The sequence below is a fragment of the Pongo pygmaeus genome, chromosome 9 (assembly GCF_028885625.2).
Source record: "Pongo pygmaeus isolate AG05252 chromosome 9, NHGRI_mPonPyg2-v2.0_pri, whole genome shotgun sequence".
NCBI classification, from domain to species: Eukaryota; Metazoa; Chordata; class Mammalia; order Primates; family Hominidae; genus Pongo; species Pongo pygmaeus.
In genome coordinates, this window is record NC_072382.2 from 3,318,525 (window position 1) to 3,339,067 (window position 20,543).

The window sequence follows — 20,543 nt, forward strand, 5'->3', positions numbered from 1 at the left end:
CTTCCCTCAGAGCTGCCTAGAGTTGGTGCTCCTGAGAGCAGCTGGCTCAGTGGGGAAAAGGCTATGACAAACCCTGAGCCTCTGTGGGGCTCCTTGCTGGCTCCATGGCTGCTGCTGGGCCCCATTCTATTCCCTATCACGAGAAGTTGGCCAACTCATGGGGATCTCTTCCTGTCTGTCTGCTCACAAGGCACCACTGGCAGCCACTAGGCACACAGTGACTATATCTAGAATGAATGAGCATAACCTCCACCCATGGCTTGATGCAGGATGTTCCCCCACCCCAGAAGGCCCCCTCGGGCCCCTCCCACTCAACACTACCCAGTGGCTAACCCTGCTTCTGTGGCCAGCAAGGCAGTATCTGCCTGGGTTTGAACAGTGTATGAGGAGTCACAGCCGGTACACCCTGGGGTGTGGGCTGGTCCTCCAGGAAGCAGATGCCCAGACAGATAGGACTGCAAATGTGTATTAAGGGAAACACTATGGAAATGAGAGGGAGAGGAGGCAGCACCGGGCACGGAGCATAAAACATGTTGGACACTCTTCCAAGATATCACGGCTCAGGAGAGTCCTCCAACTGTCCTGTAAGGTAACAGGATTCTGGTTTATTTCCATGTGATCTTCTTTTATCCAACATACATTTTGTCTTCTATAAAATATCTGTGCCCCTGCTGAATATATCTGTGGGTGGCTGCATCCGTGTCTGTGTGTCATGGAGAATAATTATCTACAGATCACAGATACAGATCTCAGAAGTGAACTGTGTATGCATTCTTATAATTTCCTCATCTCGTAAGGACCTGAATTTTAATCTTGGATATAGGTGCTTTCCCTTATCTTTTATAACAGAGGTTGGAAATCCTGCGCCTGAGCTGTTATACCCTAAGGTTTATTTAACGAACTTTGGTGAATGTCTTTTGCTGATCTTCTGAGTGGGAATATTTTCATTTAACCAGCGAGAGGGGTGAGGGTCTAACACCTACCAGCTATTTTGCAAGATGCTTTCTTTATAGGCTTGGTCTCTTAGTCCTCACAATGACCTCATAACCACATCATTCCTGGCTCATTTATAAGGAAGCTGGGGCTCTGAGTCCACTGAGAGTTGGTGTCTGGGCTCAGGCAGCAGGGACACAGGGAAGGGCGAGGAGTTTGCACGCCAAGCGTGGGAGATGCAAAGCTGGGAGTCGCGAGTGGGAAGGAGAGGGTGCTGGGGATGAGATGATGCCAGAGCAGCTCAGGATGGGCCTTGACTTCCCCACCAGAGGTGGCCTCATTCCGAAGGCCAAGGCCACAGCTCCGCTGAACCCCACCCATCCTCATTGTTAGTCTCCTTGGGCCTAAAAACTCAGGGAGACAGGGCCCCATGACAACCCAGTGAAATTTCCCAGACCTCGAGGCATTTACTCACCCTGATTCAAAGCCTTCCCACATCCGGGGAAAGATTCATCTTTCCTACAGATAATGGACTAAAGGCTGTAGGGCAACAAGGAAGTGCTGGGGGCAGGTAATTTGCTGTGCGCACTGTGCATCTGAGCTCTCCCATGGCGGCGCTGTGTGGCACTCGTGCAGCATCCACACTCCTGTTCACAGTGCTTGCTCAGCCAGGAGCAGCCTTCCAGCTCCACCTGAGTTCAACAAAGCCCCAGGTGACACCTCCCTGCTTCATCCTTCTCTTCCACAGCCTCCTGTTTATTCCCAGGAGATTCCGTCTCCGCTTTCCGCACCCTGGGTCCCTTCACCTGTGCTTCCATTAGGAGTGGTCAGAGGCTCTGAGCCCTTCTGTGTGGGTCTCTCTGCTGCAGGACACAGGACGCCCTGCAAGTCAGGGACGGGTCTCATCCCTCACAGAGCTGGTCCTATGGCCCAGGTTCCATACACGCCTGCAGAACTGGTATTTCTGGGTTCTATGAACAATCTCTGGCTGGGCACAGTGGCTCATGCCCATAATCTCAGCACTTTGAGAGGCCAAAGTGGGCAGATGGCGTGAGTCTAGGAGTTCGAGACCAGCCTGAGCAACATGGTGAAGCATGGTCTCTACAAAAAGTAAAAAGAAAAAAATTAGCCAGTCATGGTGGTGCAGGCCTGTAGTCCCAGCTACTCCAGAAGCTTAGATGGGAGGATCACCAGAGCACTGGAGGTGGAGGTTGCAATGAATCAGGATTGCACCACTGCACTCCAGCCTGGGTGACAGAGCGAGACTTTGTCCCCCTAAAATAAAAAATACTATTTCCTCATCTACAGGAGAACCCTGCTGCCAAGTTCATGATGAGGAAATAATGCAACCGAGTGTGTACCCTCAGAAACTTGAGAAAAGTGACCACATCTTCAGCCAGTGTTACCATGGTGCTACAAAGCCCTGCAGTACCATCTGTGACATTTCCATTCACCTAAACAAAGGAAACAGGAATCCATTTCACAGGTCAGTTTCTACTGTTCAGAAAAACAAACCAAATGGTGCATGTGGAGGTGGTGGGCGAGGTCGCAGTGGCCACATGGGTATAGGAAGTGGCTGAGGTCCCAGAGGACACTCAGGTGAAGGACTCAGTTGAGATAGCAGAGGCCAGCCAAGTGGAGGAGGTGGCTGATGTACTAGAGGAGACCTGGGTGGAGAAGGTGGCTGAAGTCCCAGACGCCACGAGAGGAGACTATTGAAGTACCAGAGGAGACTCAGGTGAAAGTGGTAGTGGAGGGGCCAGAGGCCACCCAGGTAGAGGAGGTGGCTGAGGCTCCACAGCCTACTAAGTGGAGGAGTAAGCTGAGGTCCTACAGGCCACATAACAGAAGAAGGTTGATGAGGTCCCAGAGGACAAACAGCTGCAGGAGGTGGATGAGGTCCCAGAGGACAGGCAGCTGCAGGAGGTAGATGAGGTCCTGGGGGACAACCAGCTGCAGAAGGTGGATGAGGTCCCAGAGGACAGGCAGCTGCACGAGGTGGATGAGGTCTCAGAGGACAAAGAGCTTTGGGAAGTGGTTGAGGTCCCGGAGGACAGAGAGTTGTAAGAGACAGTTGAGGTCCCAGAGGACACTCCAGTGGAGGAGGTGGTTCAGTTCCCAGAGGGTACTTGAGTGGAGGAGGTTGGTGAGGTCTCAGAGGGCACTCGAGTGCAGTAGGTGGTTGAGGTCCCAATGGACCCTCTAGTACAGGAGGTTATTGATGTCCCAGAGGACACTCGAGTGGAGGAGATGATTGAAGTTGCAGGGGACACTCGAGTGGAGGACATTGCTGAGGTCCGTTAGGAAACTCGAGTGGAGGAGGTGTCTCAGTTCTAAGTAAACCTTCAGCTGGAAAAGGTGTTTCAGGTCCCAGAGGATGTTCAAGTGGAGGAGGTATCAGAGGTCCCAGAAAACCTTCAGTTGCAGAGAGTGGTTGAGGTCCCAGAGGACATGGAGGTGGAGGAGGTGGCTGGCAGCCCATCAGTGGTCTGGAAGGGCCAGCCATGAGGTAGGACAAGTAGGGCAATTCTGACAGAGAACGAGGCTCCAGTTCAGCCATGTTCACCTGCAAGGCAGAGGAAGAAATGTTTTGAAACATATTAATATGAGGGACAAAACACCGAGACCAACACAAGCTGCACCTCATGCTGCAAGTGATGGTCCCTTGCACCTTCCCCTTCTTCAGGTTCCTCAACAGCAGCATCAGTGCCATAAATTCTCCCTTCCACTGAGTCCTGCTAACAGCAGAGGAGTGAAAAAAAATCACTGTGTCTGTCTGCAAATGTAGGCAGGCTGGGGGCCTGTCCCAGGGAAGACAGAGTCATTCCGCAGTAATAAAGCAGCATGTTTCCAACATAGGGGTGTCTGCGTCTATCCTCATTCCTCCCTCACCACCATCACCGGAGCATGCTCCTTGCATCAGATAAACAGAAAGAGAGGAATGGAAAGCCCATTGCTCACACATGAGTCACAGCTATTCTTAAGAGAATGTTCTCCAGGCCTTTCATGTCCTATCACTGATTCTCAGAACTCTGCAAGGTCAGTGTGACCACCCTGCTCCAAATCTAAGAAAACGGAGGCTCCCAAAGGAAGGAGAAAATTCACCCAGGGTCACACAGCTTGCAAGAGGCAGACAGGAAGCCGATTCCAGCTCTGCCTGCAGGACCCTCTCATACCCCCTCTGCTTCCCTTCTTGACAAAGGGTCTTCTCCACTCCAGAGGTGCCACCTGTGGGCACAAAGGTCTTTGGGGATATGTGGATTCCTGAAGACCTGCAGGGGAATTGGGAGAGGGTTTTCTCACAGGACGATCCTATGTACAGATGTCAGTTTGGCACAACTATCATATTGCTTTTAACTCCCAGGTAATACCAAATTTTAAGTGCACTACGACATAAAAAATAAGTTTGTCCATGGAAAAATGAGGGGGGAATTCTAAACAGCAGAAGTTTTAAAAATGTGTTTGATTTCAAGTGTACAAGTCCCATCATGTGTGATCAGAGGACGCAGCAGGTGTCAAAACTACACAGGCCACAGGAGAACCAGCTTCACTGAGCATCACTGAAGGTCTTCATTGGGAATTGTCCTTGTAGGCAATGAGTGACGTTCACTCTTCACTACCTCACAGCCAGGGCACATTTTCCATTGCAAATATAGAACCTCTGACACCTAGAATATGAGATCAAGGGCACCACTGGGTGGGCGTGGGGGCAATTTTGCACAACACAGTTACCAACAGAGCTGGGACTATGATGAATTATGGAATTGGCTTTTTCGAAGAGTATTCAAAATTGCACATACTAATGTTGGATTAATGAGTTTTCCGTTTTTTTGCTTCTGGGATTACAGCAGATATTCTAAAGGTTAATCACCTACCTTATGGCAGAAGAGAAATAAAATCACACAAAAAAGAACACCCTACATATTTTGGAAAGCGGACCCTAGCATATTTGGAGTAAAATGGGTCAGTCAGGGTCCCTTGGGTCATGAGACCTACAGCAGTGGAGCTCAGTGGCATCTCCTCGTGTTATTTCTGCAAACAGAACAGTGAAAGCCCTTCAGCCCTCGGCCCCTGAGCATTCATGGCTTCTGTAGCTGCCACCAAAGATGACTAGCTGGGAATGGAGAAGCCCGGAAGCTCATAAGGACGATTTTGCTTTTGAAAAACAGAAAAGGCACCCCAGAACCCACAGAGCAGAGGCCAGGCCAGGAGAGGGAGCTGTCGGAAAAGACAAAAGTGTCCTGAAATAGGCAGAGTGAAAATGACTCCAGCATTTACCTTTTTTCCATTTCTGATAAAGAGCACAAAGGTAAAAAAAGGATTTTTGACCAAAAGCTCTGTTGACATCCTATTAAACAAACACCAATCTATTTAATTTTCATAATGTAAATGGTAGATATTTTCATAATTCTTATGCTAATAAATCATTTCCCTGATTTTTTTGTAAAACCCAATATTCCTAATGAAGTCCAGAACAATGAATTGTTCTAAATAATTTCTTCTTATTTCTGATTACAAGCATACCTCTACAGGAAGTTAGTATACTCACACCAAGGCTAGTTTTCCAGAAGAAAATGGCAAGTGAACAAATTCCCAGGGAAACAACAATAATAACAAGCATCCGGGGAATTCCAGGAAAGTCAGGCCCAGGATGAAAATGGTCAGGCACAACATCGATGACCTGGAATAATAATAGTTGAAATAATGAGAAGGCTCAATGACATTGACAATATTTCAGTCACAAAGACTCATCCTTAGAAACCCTCAACCTCCTCCGAGAAGTAAACACACCCCTCAGATATCACCAGCGAATTCCACTGCTTCAAGAAGGATTGGAAGTTGACAGTCTCATGTTTCTTGCATGGCTGGTAGTGGTTTTAAGCATTGCAAATTTGGGGTGTCTTTTTTCTTGGTCTAAAGCAGGGAGGTCCAATCTTTTGGCTTCCCTGGGCTATATTCAAAGAAGGAGAGTTGTCTTGAGCCGCACATAAAATACACTAACACTAGAACTAGCTGATGAGCTAAAAAAATTACAAAAAAATCTCATAGTGTTTTGAGAAAGTTTACAAATTTGTGTTGGGTCACATTCAAAGCTGTCCTGGGCTGCATGCAGCCTGTCACCTGCGGGTTGGACAAGCTAGGTATAAAGTAATTATCATTTTTTTAAAGTTACTTACTTTTTAAATTGACATACAACATTGGACGTATTTATCATGTATCACATGATAAAAGAATCCCTGTGAATCACACTTCTCTCTTGGATTATGAATGAATGAATCTCTGCCATTTAAAGATCACCATAAGTCAAAAAACTACAACAAAGAGATGACTTCATTCAGAAATAAGTTATCAAATTTTAGTGCTTGATAATAACCCAAGTGGAGATCACGAATGTGGCATGAATAGTGTGAGAATTCTCTAAGATTCTTGATATTAATTCTGTTAGATTCTTATGTGAATGAAGACAAAGACTTCCCTTGAGTAAGTTCAGATGGCTTCTGATAACATTCCTACATAGATTCCTCAGGATTTAACTGTATGCTCTTGAAAACATCTTCATTTTAAGTGCTTCTTTCAAGATGGTGAATTAAATAGAGACAGGCATTCAACAGGCTGGACTCAGCATATGTTGAGTCCAAACTGGAAAGGACTGAGTTAGAGATCTGTGCAACAATGGGAATGATTTCAAAAACATCGTGCTGAGCAGAATCAGGCAGACACAAAGGAGTATCTATGGCATGGCATGCATCTATATATGTGAAATTCCAGAAGAAGCAAAATCAACCTATGATGAGAAAGGGATTGGCTGGGAAGAGGGAAAGTTCACTTTCTGGGGTGATGTAATATTGTAGATCTTGAAAGGGGCTTTGGATATGCAGTGTGTGTACTTTCCAAAGTTAGCAATGTTAGACTTAAGATTTGTATAGTTCATTCTGTGTAATTCTTGTTTAGAAGAAAATTTTATAAAGCAATACTGAATTCTAGTTAATGTTAGTTTTGCTAAACTATTCATCGGAAGTATGTTGATGTCTCCAATTCAGTTGGAAATACATCTAAAATAAGATGGGCTGATGGATGCATAGAGGGATGGAAAGATGGCTACATATGTGTTAAGTCATGTTCATTAAAATGTTAACACATCAATGCTGTATTTATAAACATTTTTATAATAAAATTTTGATGGTAATTGCCAGAACCACTTGTGTCATGTCAGTAATTTTTCCCTTTAAACGAGAGTTCCAAAATAATTATTATTCATGTTCTATATGTTTGAACAATTTTACACACAATATCAATTGGACTTTTTTATGTCAATTGATCTTGGCATTGTAAAATGCAAGGATACACAGGGAAAGCTTGCAGAGGTGCTGCTTTATGGGTTTTTGTTTTCAGGACAAAGACCAAATGGGAAAAACAAGCCTTCTATCTCTTTCCTAGGGAGAGGATAGACACACTGTCATATGTCCATACAAAGGAATTTTACTCAGCACAATAAAACAAAGACAAACTATTAATATTTAAAACAATATGAACCAATGTGAACGTGATTCTGCTGACTTTACAGAATTGAGAACAACAAGAATACGTCTCTTGTATGACTCCATTACATGAAATGGCAGTGCAGGGGGAGGGGAGGATAGTAGGATGGAGGGACAAGGACAGATGGATTCAAGAAGAGGAGGAGAAAACTTTGAAGAAGGAGGAATGTGTTTATTATCTTGAATCTGGAATGTGGTGATGCTTTCATTGCTGTATCCATATATAAAAGTCAGCAGATTGTATTCTTTACAAAGAGGCTATTAATACACAGGACTTTACATCACTTAAAGAGTAGGAAGGAAATTTGAGACACAAACTATTAGTTTTTATTTATCTGACAAAACATTGCAAATATTTTTAAAAATTATAGAACTTTACCTAGAAATTTATAATTCAATTTAAAATGGAGATAAGAAAATACAAACTCACAATGGTCAGGAAGCCAAGGTCTTCTTTTATATGTTTAAAAATTTTTATTATATTCTTTGAAATATATCCAAAAACATGTCCACACTGTATGGAAGAATAAGAAAAAATATAAGAAAAAAGTCTTAAAGTTATAGATGAAAATATTACATAAACATATGTTTACATATACATAAAACTGAGAGTGGACAGCTGTTATAATAAGAATACCTAGGTTATATTCCAACAAAAATAATCACAGATTGTTGTTTAGCCCAAGTTTCTATAAACATTAACTTTTGAAAACCAATATTCACCTCTGCTGAAACGGGGCACTTCATGTCAGATTTTCAAAGTCCATACAGATTTGCATAACATAGTCTCCTTGGAATTATGATTGAAACTGTGAGAATTGAGGTCAGTTAAAAACACGATACCAAGTAACCACTAACAAGAGTTCACCTTCATATTTTAGAGCATTGCACCTGAAGCACTCAGGAGCACCCTTGGAAATCCACATGGAAGGCAATACAAACTTCCTGCAATGTATGGCCACCACCACACAAGGCACACATATTATTTTACGAACACTGGATTTACAAGTATTGGGGGAGAAAATAAATTCAAAATGCAACTAAGACCAATCCACATACCAAGACTCAGTTTTGTGCAAATCAAACCTCGCTAGAAAGCAGCCTCTGAGCTCCGTGGCACTTTTGTCTTCAGCCTCACAGTGGAGGTGAGTGCAGCCTGGGCTCCTGGGAGAGATGCACTGTCGCTGAGCAGCCTCCATCTGAAAGGAAGCAGGAGCTCTGGGCACAATGGTTAATTAAAGATGTGGATCAAATGCACAAGAAGGACAAAGGTCATCTTGTCACTGACCAGGAAAATATCCCCCCATCTTGGGCACTCTTGTCACATCTGACAATTATCTGGATGCAGGTTATCAGTAGTGGGCTCCTACCCAGATTAGGTCCAATGGGGCCAGGAAAAGCTTAGGTTCTGATAGTCGACGGCCATGAGCAAGGGTGGATGTGGAAAATGCAAAGAGGAAAATGTATCCAAGTCTTCAAAGGTGAGGTAGGGAAAGAGAGTGTAACTGATCTATGAAAATGCAGCCAGATAAAGGGAAGAACATTCCAACCAAGATTATCAAGACATTTCCTCCTTCATAGACTCAAAAGAATCAAGAGACTCTTCTTTGATTGGAATTGGAGGCGCTCATGGGGGCGATTCTGCCTCGATGCAGCGGTTGCTCCCATCACTGGACTTTTCCAGCTCCCTCTCTGAGAATCTGGTGCATGCCACTCAGAACAAATACCCTCATCTCTATAAGGTGCCCTCTCCTGTGCGTAGTGGAGAGGTTTTATAATGTGAGGCTGAAACCTTTCAAAGGAGAAATCTGTGATTTCTTTCTATTTGGACAAACAAAAGGACTATAAGACCCTTTCTGCTTTGGGTAAATCAACGATCTGCACAGGACACATTTTACAGAACAAAGGACAATAGAGTCCTCATTCACATCCTGATCATGTCACTCCTGGTGACTCCGCATTGCAAACATCCCAGCAGGGTGCAGCCCTTTTCTCTCCCATCTGATGGGCTTCTGGGGCTCCCATCACTCTGATTGGAAAGGGACTCCCTGGAGGCAGCTCCTAAGAGCAGAAGACACGGATGACTCAGAAGTTCCTAGAAAGTCATCAAACCAGATGACACAGAACTCAAATGACATTTCACTTTGTTTTGTATGAGACAAGGTCTTACTCTGTCGACAAGGCTGGAGTGCAGTGGGGGCGATCCTGGCTCACTGCAACCCTCACCTCCTGGGGCCAAGCGATTGTCCCACCTCAGCCTCTCCAGTAGCTAGGACTACAGGCGCTTGCTGCCAGGTCTAATTGTTTGATTTTTTTGTAGAGATGAGGTTTTGCTATGATGCCCAGGCTGGTCTCGAATTCCTGGACTCAAGCGATCTGCCCACGTTAGGCCCCAAAATGCTGGGATTACAGGTGTGAGCTGTGTCATTTCACGCCCCGTGACAGCCCAGTGAAAAGGAAGGAACCCCGCAGGTCCACTGTCTACTCATGTGGCTGGACTAATGGCTGCAAAACCCCAGCACGAGGAGCCAAAAGAGCAGCCACTGCAGCCGCATGTCCTGGTCTTCTCAGGGCGCCCTGAGGTGGCCAGGACACAGGTGGGGGTGGCTTAGGGCTGGGGGAGGGAAGGGGATTGGGATGGGGATGGGGAGGGGGAAGGGATCTCAGTTGGGGAAGGGAAGGCAGAGGAGAGGAGGGAAGGGGACGGAAGGGGGGCTGTTGGGCACCTGGAGGAGGAGGAGGAGGAGGAGAGACTGGTCTGGGAAAGGAACCAGTTCAAACTAAGTCCTGAAGCCCTGGTGGGAGGTTCAGCTACAGGTCAGTGGGAAAGTCGATCAGCAGAGCAGCAGGACGCATGGGGTAGGGCAGCGGGAGGCTCCGGAGCAGTTGGAGGGAGACCAGGGCTCTGGTTTCCACCAAACTAGCTCCTGTCTGGGAGCTGCGTCAGCAACCCTGGGGCTTTGTCCTCCCTCTCCACCAGTCCCTGGCCCCGGTGGGTGGTGCCTCACAGTGGACATTCCAGGAGGTGCCCGTTTTCTTCCAACATCCCTCCCCGACCTGGGCTGGGCAACATAGAGACCTCATCTCTACAAAATTTTAAAAGTTAGCCAGGCATGGTGGCTTGCAGCTCTGGTCCCAGCTACTCAGAAGGCTGAGGTAGGAGGATTACGTCAGCCTCACAAAGGAAGACTCTGCTTGAAATAAAATAAATTAACCTAAGTAAAACACAAATAAAAAGAAAGATATTCTTTATTCACAAATTGGTAGAATTAATATTGTGAAAATGTCTATCTTACATAAAATGATCTACGGGTGTAATGCAATCCCTATCAAACTACCAGTGACATTCTCCACATGCAAAAGGAATACCCCAATTCATCTTGTCCCACAAAAGAAAACCATCAATAGTCAAAATAATTGAGTATAAAAAAAGGGCAAAGCTGAAGGCATCACAGAATCTGCCTTTGAAATATACTACAAAGCAACAACAAGCAAAACTGTATGGTACTGGCATAAAAACAGACACATAGGCCAATAGAGCAGAATAGAGATCCCAGAAATAAATCCATGCATTTACAGCTAACTGAGGTGACAAAAACATACAATGGTTAAAGGACAAACTCTTCAATACACGGTGTTAGGGAAAAAAATGGACATCTACATACAGAACAAAGAAATGGGACCCACATCTCACACCACATATAAAAAGCAACTTGAAATAAAGACTTGAATGTAATATCTGAAAGCCTGAAACTACTACAAGACAACATAAGGGAAAAGAAAATACGGTATTGGTTTGGGCAATTATTTTTTGAATGTAACCTCAAAATGCCAGGAAATAGAAGTAAATATAGACAAATGAGATTACTTCAAACTAAAAAGCTTCTGCACAGCACCACATACAATCAATGGAATGATAACCTAGGAATGGAAAAATATTTTTAAATTATAAATCTGACAAGGGGTTAATATCCAAAATATTTAAGAGACTCAGCTATACAACAAAAACAAGTAAGTATTAAAAATGAGAAAAAAACTTAGACATTTCTCAGAAGACATACATATAACAAATAGATAAATTTGAAAATACTAAACATAAATAATTATCCAGGAAAAGCAAATCAAAGCCACTGTGAGATACCAACTCACTCCTTTCAGAATGACTATTAATAAAAAGACAAAACAACAACAACAAAAAACCAAGGGTTGATAAAGGTGTGAAGAAAGAGAAGGCTTGCACATTGTTGGTGGGAATGTATATCGGTACAGCCATTCTGGAAAACAGAATGAAGATTTCAAAAAAATTAAAAATGGAACCACCATTTGTTACAGCAATCACACTACTGGTTATACATATATTTTTAAGGACATCAGTGTGTTGAAGAGACATTTGCATGCCCACGTTTACTGCAGTACTATTTACTATAGCCATGATATAAAAATCACCCCAAATGTGCCGAAATCATGAATCCTGTGACGAATCCCTTCATTTCCAATCACACGGATGAACCTGAAACACATTATGTTAATTTACAGAAACCAGGTGCAGAAAGAAATATACCATATGTTCTCACATGTGACATCTAAACAAGTTCACCTGTTTAAGTAGAGAGTAGAATTGCGGTTACCAGAGGCAGGGGTTTTTAGGAGGGCAGAGGGTTTGGGGAGCTGACTGTCAAATTAAGACACGATTACAGTAAGATAGGATGACTAAATTTGAGAGATTTATTGTACAGTCTGTTGACTATACTTAACGAGGATGTATTGTGTTTTTAAAAATGAGAAGACAGTCAAATGTTTAGTTCTTACCACGTAAATAATTATATGGGGTAAAGCATATGATAATTAACTAGAATAAAGCATTTGACACGTATATACCTCAAAACATCATATTTTACATGATATATACACTTGTATGTCAATTAAAAGAATAAATAAACATTATAGAATTTTAGCAATGTTCCAAATAATGAATCTCTTTCTTAGTCATAAGCTTAGCTAAACAGTATCAAAAATATATAGTTTTTGTGAAGGTTTGGGTTTGTTCTTTTGTTTGTTTTGTTTTTGTCACCCAGGCTGGAGTGCAGTGGCACAATCTCATCTCACTGCAACCTCTGCCTCTCAGGTTCAAGCGATTCTCCTGGCTCAGCCTCCTGAGTAGCTGGGCGTATAAGCACGCACCACCACACCTGGCTAATTTTTGTATTTTTAGTAGAGATGGGGGTTTTGCCACCTTGGCCAGGCTGGTCTCGAACTCCCAATCTCAAATGATCCACCCTCCTCGGCCTCCCAAAGTGCTGGGATTACAGGCATGAGCCACCGCGCCCGGGCTTGTGAAGTGTTTGTTCTACCATTTGTCAGCCATAAGCATAGGAACTCTATATTCTTACAGCACGTGCAGGACCCAGCACAGAGTGCAGGAAAGGACAGGTGCCTTTAACCCAAGGGCTCCTAGAGTTTCTGGTACTCATGTTGATGGAATGGAAAATACTAAAGATGCAGGTGGCATTAGCAGTCCCACCACTAGCTACGCTGTGAACACAGAAAACAGGTTTACATTCCAACTCACAGAGAAATATTTAAATTCAGAAGCTGTCATGACTCCAGAGATTTATCTAGAAACAATGACCAACGAGTTAGATACAGCTAGGTAACTAAGACTGAGGACTGTAAACTGTGAACTACACAGATTACAATATAGGAAAATATTATGACATGAAAATGAAAAATCCTCCATGATTCCAATATCTGGAAAGGAAAGATCATTCAAAATTTCATTCTTTATTTTTTATTTTTGAGACAGAGTCTTGCTCTGTCACCCAGGCTGGAGTGCAGTGGTGCGATCTCAGCTCCCTGCAACCTCTACCTCCCAGGTTCAAGTGATTCTCATGACTCAGCCTCCCAAGTAGCTGGGAGTACAGGCGCCCCTCCCCCAGCACACCTAGCTAATTTCTGTATTTTTAGTAAAGATGGGGTTTCACCATGTTGGCCAGGCTGGTCTCAAACTCCTGACCTCAGGTGATCTGCTTGCCTTGGCCTCCCAAAGTGCTAGGATTACAGGCATGAGCCACCGCGCCCCACCCATTCAAAATCTTAAATCCACAGAGGTCATTCTCTTATTGCTCCACTTACATTCAAAAATACATTCTGCGTGACAACATACATTGTGCTATAAGTATTTCACAGAAAATGTAAAACTTTTTAGTTACCATAAACTCCCCTAAAAATTATTTCAAAATATATTTTCTCTTAAGACATTTCAAATTTTGAAGTTTCTTAATACAGTGCTTACCATATACAACCCACTGGTATTAATGCTTTTACTATTCAAACTAATGTTATAGTAACCACACTGTGTTAGGACTTAATAACATCTACCTTTTACAAATAAACCCAGTCAATGCTAACTGACCGATTGAATTTTCTGGCCTGCAGACAGTGCACGCCTCTTGTCCCAATTAAGTGATCCAAATGTTGTATTCATGGCTATAAATGGCCTCAAACACTCCAGTGAAAAGCAATTTCTCACCACATTAGAAAATCCCAAACCTCTCATCAGAATCTGCAAAGTGCTACGTGGAGTGATGTGGGGTGGGAAAACAGTGAGAAAGTTGTAGCCCTTAAGACAGCCATAGAAGGGCTGTGAACAAGGCATAGTTAGGGATGAACAAAAAGAGACAGCAGAAAGCTGAAGATTGTTAGAAAATAAAACAAGCGAATTCCTCTTCATACGTTTGGAGAAAGTCAGTTGTGTAGCCTGGGAACAGATGTCCTCTCTCCACATGCAAAATTAATACCATTTCTTCACCATGGATGTTTTCAGTCTCTAACTTGAAGACACAAACTTACTTCAACAGAATTATTTACTTCTAATTATGAAGTATGTTATTCACCTAGCACCATATTTGTTTACTTCATTTATACATCAAAGCCCAACAACGTATGAAGCATCCCCAGTGTTTACCTGAACAAGTGGGCCCGATAAAGTACATAAACTCAATTATGTCCATTATAAAAGCCAAAAGAATAACCAAAGAAAAATCGGCTTAAACTGGGTTCTCTAACTGAAAGAAAAAAGTACTAATTAAATAAAAATATAAATTAATATACTCATTGTGAAGTTACTCACACCTGGAAATGATTTGGGGAGCGTCACTAAGTTTTATGGAAATTCTTCTTCTCATCCCTGGGCAGGTCATGGAAACAATGATGCATGAACAATGGGATAGGAACATTCGATGTGACGTCCAGCATGAATAACAGGCAAGTGAAAACAGAGGGTTTGCACGAGGAGATTCTGAACAAGGAGCCAGAATATTTTACAGAAATGAATTCAATACCAAGGAGAGAATAGAGGTTTCTTTCTAAATCTTTGAAGTTTATACCTTTCTAGTAAATTATCAAGACTATTAAAATTGCTTTAATCCAATCTTATTTTTTTGTTGTGTGTACTTTCAAAACAGGTAGACACCCACACTCACACGAACACAATTACTTGCTCCATCTTTATTGTGTTTGTTCTTTTTTTTTTGAGACAAGGGCACGCTTTGCTGCCCTGGCTAGAGTGCAGTGGCACGATCATAGCTCACTGTGGCCTTGACTTCCCAGGCTCGCATGGTCCTTCCACCTCAGCCTCCTGAGGAGCTGGGACTGAAAGTGTGCACCACCACTCCCAGCTAATTTTTTAACAATCTATAGTGGAGACAAGGTCTTACTATGTTGCCCAGGCTGGTCCCAAACTTTTCAGCTCAAGTGATCCTCCCATCCTGGCCTCCCAAAGTGCTGGGATTACAGATGTGAGCCACCATGCCCAGCCTAGTTTATCTTTACAGTAATATATTTGTACATTTAACTCCATGTAAATCAAAGCTGAATCTATGTGTTCTGCAGGGCAGAGAAGTTGTACATCCGACAAAAACTATAGGAAAAAATTAAAAAATACTCAGAAATATATGTATTTTATTTATACACCTGTATAATATTTATTATAGCAATAATAAAGACTCTATAGTTACAAAAAGAAGGAAAGGATTTAAAAAAATCCCTGGGAGATGCTATTCCACTATGCCACCCAGTAGTACATTGTTACCATCTGTTATCAACATCTTTCACTAACATGGAATTGGTTTTTGGTAGGATAACACTTTATGAACCGCAGGCTTAACACATTTAACACAGTTGTGTTTAATTAAAAACCAATTAAGTTCACACAGAATCTTAAAAAGCATTTCAAAATTTATGGTATATTACTTTAATAAAATACTGGTAAAACTATTAATTTATAAAATTCAAAATGTTTCCCTCTTCCTATAATGCAGGTGTAAGGTCAGCCGAGAGAAAGGCTGAGGAGACCCAAAGTCAGGCAAGCAAGCTTTACTGAGCTGCTTGGCTGCTCACCACAGCTGGAGGAGGCAGCCCCGCTTACAGACAATAGCAGGGTTTTATAGGGCCAGAACCAGGTCGGGGTCGGGGAGCTGAGTTTGGGGTGCAGGAGAACTGGGTCAGGGTGGGGGAGCTGAGTCAGGGGTGCAGGTGACTTGTCCGCATCCTGGAGATGTTTTTTTGCCAGCTTTGTTATGTGAGGTGAACAGATATGTTAACTGCATCCTGTAACTGTCTGGATGAACAGTTACTGGAGGGGTCAGTGAAGGGGGGGTTTGTCTTTTGCCCTGGGGTAGCTGTGCAGAGAGTGCAAAGGACTGTATTGTAAGGCCTGTGGGAGGGGAAGGGAATGGTCTGGTCGGGGCGACCCTAACATTTTAGCCTTTTGATAGATGATAGGAAAGGGGCCATTTTTCGCCTGGCTACTTCAAGCTGAGAGGGGGCAGTGGTTAGGGGAAAGGCTGGAAGGTAGGGGTTGGTCCTGGTACTGGTTTTGAAATTGCCAGTATTCTTGTAGTAATGTCATGTCTTGTATGGTTCCGTGGGTGAAAGCTCGGACGCGGTTCCGTAAAAACTGGGTACAGAGATGTAAGGGGCAGGGCCCAAAGACTGGAAGGAGAGTGGTTATGACGGGTTCTAGGAGTGGGAGTAACCAGGAGGCCTAAGAGCTAAGAGACCAAGGGGGCCAAGAGGGCCAGGCAGAGGAGGTGATTTTTCTTTTCTTTTTTGTGAGTTGGGGGGGACGGGCTTGGTCTTTTAGTTTTTTGACTGCATCCTGAACCAGGCCTGACTGATTGAAATAGAAGCAGCATTCCTCATCTAGGAAGATCCAGAGACTTCCTTTTTCTGCAGTAAGTAAATCAAGGCCTTTGCGGTTTTGTAGGGTAACTGCTATTAGGGAGTCTAGTTGGTTTTGGAGGTGGGTAATAGTCTACAATATATATTTTTTTTTTTCCAGGAAAGCCTGTAAGTCTGTAGAGGGTGCCTGGAAATACAATAATGAGGTTCCTCTTAACTGGTGTGTAGGAATAGGTGGAGAGCAGAGGGTCCCTTGGGAGGAAGTGACAGAGCATATATGACAGTTTGAGTTATGTTTTTTAATAAGGTAAGTAGGTCGGGGGAAGAGAAATACAGGCAAAGGAGAAGGTACAGGGGGTGCATACCAACATGGAAAGATTGGTGAAGGGATGTTAGAATTTCTTTTTTTTGGTTTGTTTTTGGTGGAGGATGAGTTTTTTGATTATCTAGTTCCTTTGGAAGGAGGTTCCTTGTTGTAGCAGTGAGGCTTTTTTTTAGTGGGGGAATTCTGGTGTTGGATTGCAGGGGTAATGAGGAGGAGAGAGCCAGGGGTAGAAGAAAGGGAGACCTTTTTTGCTGCCTTATCAGCTTTTGTTTCTTTTTGAGATTTTATTTGATCCTGTTTGATGTCCTGCTTTGGTTGGAAGGTGTGCAGCCTGAAGTAGCTGGTAAATAAGGGGGGCTGTTAGTGATGAGGGTTCCTTTGGCAGTAAGGAATCCTCTTTTGCCAGATGGCAGCGTGGGAATGAAGGATGTGATAGGCATATTTGGAGTTTGTATAAATGTTGACTTGTTTGCCTTTGGAAAGGGTTAAGGCTCTGGTGAGAGCTGTAAGTTCTGCTTTTTTGGAGGAGGTTCCTGAAGGTAGGGGCCTGGCTTTAATTACTTGGTCAAGAGAAACAACTGCATATCCAGCAATTCTGGGGGAGCCAGTGGGCCTGGAAGAGGAGCCATCAACAGCTGGTCATTGGGGTTGGTGAGAGGCTTGGAAGAAATGTTTGGGAAGTGTGGCTGCAGGTGGTCTAGGATGTCAGTGCAAGAATGAGTAGGAAGGAAAGAGGGTATGAGGAGTAAGGATGCTGGGTTGAGGGGAGCACTTTTGGCAAGGCAGAATTTGGCATTTTTGATAAAGAGGGCGTGGAGTAATTGAATCTGGGAAGGAGGAGGAGAGCTTAATGCTTGGGAGGAGAGATCTCGTAGATTATGAGGACTGTAGATGGTGGTATTTGGGCTGAATGTTAGCTTCTTGCTTTCTAGAGCTAAAACAGCTGCTGCTGCTAGTACTCTAAGACAGGTTGGCCACCCTTTGACTGTGTTGTTGAGTTGTTTAGAGAGGCAGGCTACAGGAGCAAAGGAAGGAAGATTTTATTTTTGTTGTCTTAAGATACCAAGGGCTATTCCTTGGTTTTTGGCAGTATAGAGAGTGAAAGGTTGGGAGATATTAGGTAAGGACAAAGCTGGTGCAGTGATAAGAGTGGTTTGGAGTTTGCAGAAGTTGGGGAGTATGTTATGTGAGGAGTTCAGGAGTTTATTGAGGGGGCCTTTGGGTGCTTTATAAAGGGGGTGAGCTAGGAGGCAAAGTTGGGAATCCATATTTTTAAAAAGCCTGCTAGCCTGCTAGCCCTAGGAAGGAAAGGATTTAGTTTTCTGAGGAAGGTGGAGATAGGCTGTCTATTAAGGCTGCCCGTGACGGGGTAATGGCTCGAGACCCCGGGGAAGGTTGAACTCCTAAGTAGGTCCCGGTAGGGGTGGAAAGCTGTTCTTTGGAGGGGGAGACCCTATAGCCTTTATTAGTAAGGAAATTGAGAAGGGTGGCAGTGTGAGTTTGGGAGTTTTTAGGGAGGGGCTACAGAGAAGGAGGTCATCTACATATTGAAGAAGGCGGCTGGGGGAAAGATCCAAGGAGGCAAGGTCTTGGGTTAGGGCTTGCCCGAAGAAAAGAAGGCTATCCTGGAAGCCCTGAAGGAGGACAGTCCACGTGAGTTGCTGTGACTGGAGGGTGTCGGGGTCAGTCTGGGTGAAAGCAAAGAGGTTTTGGGAATCAGGGTGTAGAGGAATGGTGAAGAAGGCATCTTTCAGGTCAATTGTGGTGTAGTGGGTGGTGTTGGAAGGGATGAGAGAGAGAAGTATACAGGGGTTAGGGACTACAGGATGAATAGGGAGGACAGCCTGATTGATAACTCGGAGGTCCTGAACGAGTTGGTATGAGCTGTCAGATTTTTTAATAGGGAGGATGGGGTTGTTATATAGAGAGTGTGTTGGTCTAAGAAGACTGCGTGAGCAGAGCTTGTTTATGATGGGTTGTAAGCCCTTTGGTGTGTTAGGGAAATGGGGTATTAGGGAATGTTGGGAAATTTAGAGGGGTTTTTTAACTGGATTTTGATGGGGTCCTGGTGAGCAGCTATGGAAGGGGTGATGGTGTCCCACACTACTGGGTTAATGAGGGAGGCGGGTAGTGGATGCTGGGGAGTGGGGGTCAGGGGTCAGACTAGCAGAGAGGAGCAGGAGGGACTCTGGTTGAGGCGGACAGGAAAACGTGATAGAAACTTTGAATTTGGTTAAAATGTCTTGGCCTAGGATTGGGGTGGGGCAATGAGGCATGATAAGGAAGAAGTGTGAAAAAACAGTATTAAACAGGGAACAAATAAATAATTCAGTAGCACGTGGACATGAGACCAGTCTGTCAACCCCCACAACAGAGACCTGGGAAGGGTAAGTGGGTCCTAAAAATTCACGTAAAATTCGAGTAGGTGGCTCTATTATCAATTAAGAAAGAGATTGGCTTACCTGCCATTAGCAGAGTTACCCTGGGCTCCGATGCAGTGATGGCAGATGGGGCCGGGGGCCCTGGGCTCTGTCAATCTTCAGTGGCCAGGACGAGGAGCTGTGGGAGTGAGTGACTCTTCACTCTTCGTTTTGCCAGGGCCTTGAGGAACCAGGCTGTTAGTCTGCTTGTTAAGAGGACAATCAGATTTCCAGTGACCAGTTTGTTGGCAGGCTGGGCAAGGAGTTTTTGGCACTCGCGGGTTAGGGCATACTCGGGCCCAATGGCCTTCTTTGCAGCACTTAAAACAGGGCCCGGGAGGGTCACTGCTATGGGGTCTTTTGTGCCCCCGGGCAGCCTGAGTAGGCTGACGAATAGCTGCTGCTAGGAGCTGGTATTTGGCACAATCTCCTTGGGCTTTATCTAATTTGTTTTGCTCATCTCTGTTGCTGAAGACCTTAAAGGCCAGGTTAAGGAGCTCTCGTTGAAGGGTTTGAGGGCCATCTTCTACCTTTTTGAGCTTGCGCCGTATGTCAGGAGCAGACTGAGAGATGAAGTGGGTATTAAGGACAATAGTTCCTTCCCGGGAGGTGGGGTTAACATGGGTGTATTTTTGGAGGGCCTCTGTAAGGCGGGAAAGAAATTTGGTGGGATTTTTGTTGGCCATTTGGGAGATTTTTTTGAGTTTTTCAAAGTTACAGCCTTATGGGCAGCTTTATTAAGACCTGAGATAAGGCAAGTGATCATGTGGTTACGAGATGCCTGGCTGGGGTCTGTGGGTTGGTACTCCCAGGAGGGTTTTTCCCAGGGAACTGCAGCAGCCCCTATGGGCTTAGTACGGTCTTGCGGATGAAGATCATTGGCATGCCTGAGCTGCAAGCCACTCTTTTCTTTTTCTTTTTTTTCTGGGAGGAGAGTATAAGAGAGGATAATAGAGAGATCATGCCAAGTGAGTTTGTAAGATTGGGTGAGGTATTTGAGCTTTTTGATATAAGTGTCAGGATTGGAGGAAAAGGACCTGAGACGTTTCTTAATTTGGGAAAGGTTAGAGAGGGAGAAGGGAATGTGGACTCCTTTAGCCCCAGCCACCTCTCAGAGGGGAAGTAAGGGGGCCGAGTGTCGGGCAT

The 20,543-nt window shown here is 44.2% G+C and overlaps 1 long non-coding RNA gene across 1 annotated transcript; it reads right to left on the reverse strand.

Moving 5' to 3' along the window:
- Positions 1 to 5,481: 5,481 nt before the first annotated feature.
- LOC129008213 (uncharacterized) lies at positions 5,482 to 10,104 on the reverse strand. Its single transcript, XR_010127530.1, has 3 exons — positions 8,196 to 10,104; positions 7,903 to 7,986; positions 5,482 to 5,614 (listed from the first exon to the last, which is right to left on the reverse strand). It is a non-coding gene; the product is annotated as an uncharacterized LOC129008213 (long non-coding RNA).
- Between the last annotated feature and the right edge of the window lie 10,439 nt (positions 10,105 to 20,543).